Genomic DNA, 4,890 nt, shown 5'->3' with positions numbered 1-4,890 from the left:
TCCACAAACCACAACATTTGGCGCCGACCATGGTGAGCGCGCAGGCGTAGGCCAAATCTCCGCTCACCTCTAGGCTTCTGAGGTTGAGCTCATCCTCTGCAACGACGACGAGAATATGAAAAAAGGCATGGCGTCACCTACGCTGCATGCCCCGGCACCGAGGCGGCAGTGCCCTCGGTGCGGCGGCGCACGGCAGCGGCGCCTGCTGTGCGTCGCCCTACGACACCACAGCGTCGGCTCAAGGTTTTCTCTCAAGCAACCACTAGGGTTCCCCTGCGGCGGCACGGCGTCGGCTCAAGGTTTCCTCTCAAGATGGAGCCTGGAGCCGACGGCTGTGACTCGGGAAAGATGACGGTCGCTTCTCCCTCGCCTGGCTCAAGCCTCTCTTGGTGCTGCTGCAAACAGGCCTCAACCTCTGCCACGAGGTGCGGGGGCCCTATGTCAGCGCCAGGGGGGAGCCGGCGAACGACAGCCCTTCTCCACGCTCTGTGCTCATCCAAACGAGCACCCGTCCTTCCGCTGCGTCAGGGCGTCAAGCCGGCTTCAGCTCACTGTGAGCGGCCACCGAGCTGGCTTCCTACGGCAGCCGGCGACGGCTGAGCCACTCCCATTCAAAGCCAAAGAATTTGTTCCCATGCTATCTGAGCATGGGACAGTTCTTGTGCTGAGAAGAGCCCTGCAAGCTCCCGAGGTGATGCTGGATGATGCTGTACAGGCACGTCCAGGTCGCCTTTGCCTCTGACGATTGAGAGGAACCCCCAAGGTGGCGATTCCACTCCGGCCAGGATCGTACATGCCTTATGGGACGGCAGCTGTAGGTTGCCCCTAGATAAGATTAAGAGTGCTCCTCCTTTGTAATGACGTGGTGCCTATGTGCGGTCCAGAGCGGTAAAGGTCCGCCCTTGTAAACCCGACCTCTGGCTTCGTCACGCAAACAAGCGACACCAGCGAGTGGTCCAGAACGGTAGAGGTCCGCCCTCGTAATCCCGACCTCTGATGTACACCACGCTAACCATATGAATCAAGTAATAAAGGATATTTACTTTCTCAGTCTTATCTTTACATTAGCTTAATTGTACTCATCCGCTTCGGCTTGACTGTTTCCTTCTCCCGTGCGGAGTCTTTCCTTTGTTGCTAACGATCCACATTAAGTTGCTAGCTTGTGGTCAGGCTGGGATACCCCTTCTAGTACTATACTAAAGCTCCAAGAATCGGAGTGTTTCCGTGAATCGTGGCCCCACGTGGGACCCACGCACTGTTTATGTGGGTCACACATACTATTCAGGTGGGACCCACGTGGGACCCACGCGCTATTCAGCGGGACCCACGTGGGACCCACGCGCTATTCAGGCGGGGCCCACGTGGGGCCCACGGTTCTATTAAGTGAGCCTTTTTATCTTATAAAATTATTTTTCTTCCATTATTTGACAATACAAAATATATTTAACTACTTCCTACATATAAAAATAATAACTAAACTTTGTATACTACATTCACACGTGGTAGTTCTACTACTTTTTGGCTTTGGGTTTCCCTCCGTAAACTCACAATATATACTTGAACTGTTCATTCATTTCTAATCTTTTTTTTCCTACTAAAGTAATCAAACTATACCTACTGACAAAAAAAAAACGAATTCCTAAGGAAAAATTGTCTGTACCTCTATACTAAAAGAGAAAATTCCCTCTAAGGCCCTGAGACAAATGACACTTCCTTCTATGGCCCTGGAAAGTTCAAACTCCCTTCTTTAGCCCTATTTTTATCTTGCATCCCTTATATGGCCCTGCCGTGAGATCTCTAGTTAAATCTCAGTTAAGTGGCTGTGAAAAGACAAAAATACCCCTAACTCCCTCTGAAGCTACCGCGCTTCTCCCCCGCCGGTGTGATTTACATTATTATGTGAATCTATTATATTGTATGTGAATCTAGTGTGTTAAAAATGTGAAGAATTTGCTGCATAATATCGTGCTGTACATCTCCAATATCTGTTCTCCATGAGATCTCAATATCTGTTGTTTGTGCGCCAGGGGTACTATTGTCTTTTCACAGTCACTTTAACTGGGAGTTAACTGCAGATGTAACGGCAGGGCCATGGAAGGGAAGGAAAATGAAATCAGGGTCAAATAAGGAAGTTGCAAGTTTGCAGGGCCATAGAAGGAAGCGTGATTTGTTTGAGGGCCTTGCAGGGAATTTCCCCATACTAAAATGCTTGAGATTGGCGCGCTCTCAGACTCTAAACTACTATGCCGTTTACTGTAATTTTTAGATTTAACTCAATACATCGATACGATGTTGTTTCAAATTAATATACTATACTAAAGCTCCAAGAATCGGAGTGTTTCCGTGAATCGTGGTCCCACGTGGGACCCACGCACTGTTTATGCGGGTCACACATACTATTCAGGTGGGACCCACGTGGGACCCACGCGCTATTCAGCGGGACCCACGTGGGACCCACGTGCTATTCAGGCGGGGCCCACGTGGGGCCCACGGTTCTATTAAGTGAGCCTTTTTATCTTAAAAAATTATTTTTCTTCCATTATTTGACAATACAAAATATATTTAATTACTTCCTACATATAAAAATAATAACTAAACTTTGTATACTACATTCACACGTGGTAGTTCTACTACTTTTTGGCTTTGGGTTTCCCTCCGTAAACTCACAATATATACTTGAACTGTTCATTCATTTCTAATCTTTTTTTTCCTACTAAAGTAATCAAACTATACCTACTGACAAAAAAAACGAATTCCTAAGGAAAAATTGTCTGTACCTCTATACTAAAATGCTTGAGATTGGCGCGCTCTCAGACTCTAAACTACTATGCCGTTTACTGTAATTTTTAGATTTAACTCAATACATCGATACGATGTTGTTTCAAATTAATATACTATACTAAAGCTCCAAGAATCGGAGTGTTTCCGTGAATCGTGGCCCCACGTGGGACCCACGCACTGTTTATGCGGGTCACACATACTATTCAGGTGGGACCCACGTGGGACCCACGCGCTATTCAGCGGGACCCACGTGGGACCCACGCGCTATTCAGGCGGGGCCCACGTGGGGCCCACGGTTCTATTAAGTGAGCCTTTTTATCTTAAAAAAATATTTTTTTCCATTATTTGACAATACAAAATATATTTAACTACTTCCTACATATAAAAATAATAACTAAACTTTGTGTACTACATTCACACGTGGTAGTTCTACTACTTTTTGGCTTTGGGTTTCCCTCCGTAAACTCACAAAATATACTTGAACTGTTCATTCATTTCTAATCTTTTTTTTCCTACTAAAGTAATCAAATTATACCTACTGACAAAAAAAAACGAATTCCTAAGGAAAAATTGTCTGTACCTCTATACTAAAATGCTTGAGATTGGCGCGCTCTCATACTCTAAACTACTATGCCGTTTACTGTAATTTTTAGATTTAACTCAATACATCGATACGATGTTGTTTCAAACATAGTAGCGAATAATATATTTCCATTAATATTTTAGATAATATTTTTTTTGTATAGGCGCGCGTAGCGCGCCCAACCTGACTAGTTAATATCTGAATCTGACAAAAAGTAAATCAAATAAAGGACAAATCATGGGAGTGTTTTCGTGAATCGTGGCCCCACGTGGGACACACGCACTGTTTATGCGGGTCACACATACTATTTAGGTGGGACCCATGTGGGACCCACGCGCTATTCAGCGGGACCCACACGCTATTCGGGCGGGGCCCACGTGGGGCCCTCGGTTCTATTAAGTGAGCCTTTTTATCTTAAAAAAATTATTTTTCTTCCATTATTTGACGATACAAAATATATTTAACTACTTCCTACATATAAAAATAATAACTAAACTTTGTATACTACATTCACACGTGGTAGTTCTACTACTTTTTGGCTTTGGGTTTCCCTCCATAAACTCACAAAATATACTTGAACTGTTCATTCATTTCTAATTTTTTTTCCTACTAAAGTAATCAAACTATACCTACTGACAAAAAAAACGAATTCCTAAGGAAAAATTGTCTGTACCTCTATACTAAAATGCTTGAGATTGGCGCGCTCTCAGACTCTAAACTACTATACCGTTTACTGTAATTTTTAGATTTAACTCAATACATCGATACGATGTTGTTTCAAACATAGTAGCTAATAATATATTTCCATTAATATTTTAGATCAATATTTTTTTTATATGCGTGCGTAGCGCGCCCAACCTGACTAGTTAATATCTGAATCTGACAAAAAGTAAATCAAATAAAGGACAAATCAGTTACAAAAACAAGATCAGACTGACTTATCACAGCAGTCTCTGTTGAATTTCCGAAAAACTAAATACTAGCAGCCGGCCAAGTCACCTTCACAAAGATTGAGGCGAACTTGGTCTTTATTTGCTGACTGGCGTATCCATCGTCCATCACTTTGAAGGAACGGCAATGTTCTTCCTCACAAGACACTGGACCTACCTTCAACTTCAAATCCAAACACTCGTATGCCGTAACATGCCTCCTTAAAGCTTGTGACCCCACAATCATACCATCCAAGAGCCGAATCTCCTCATGTAATCCACCGGTAAAATAGCTGACACACAAATCAAAACTACTCTGCACTTTGGACACAACAACCTCCACTGTCGCATCCACCGCGTAGTAAGCATGCATGTTAGTCACGTCAACTGCGCTATTATTTCCATGTATGCGACATGCCACTGATTCACGGTATGTGATCAGTAGGTCCAAGAGCGATGCCCCATCAATCAGTTGTTGATCATCTTCTTCTCTATCTCCTGTCTTAATCCTCACGTCATATTCAATTAGAATGGTTTCAGTCAAATCAATCCCTCTCTTAGGGCCAGTCGTTGGAATGAAGGAACCCTACAAAAATG

The sequence above is a fragment of the Panicum virgatum genome, chromosome 8K (genome assembly GCF_016808335.1).
Source record: "Panicum virgatum strain AP13 chromosome 8K, P.virgatum_v5, whole genome shotgun sequence".
In the NCBI taxonomy this organism is placed as follows: domain Eukaryota; kingdom Viridiplantae; phylum Streptophyta; class Magnoliopsida; order Poales; family Poaceae; genus Panicum; species Panicum virgatum.
The sequence above is the reverse complement of the archived record's forward strand: the minus strand, read 5'-3'. Positions refer to the sequence as shown.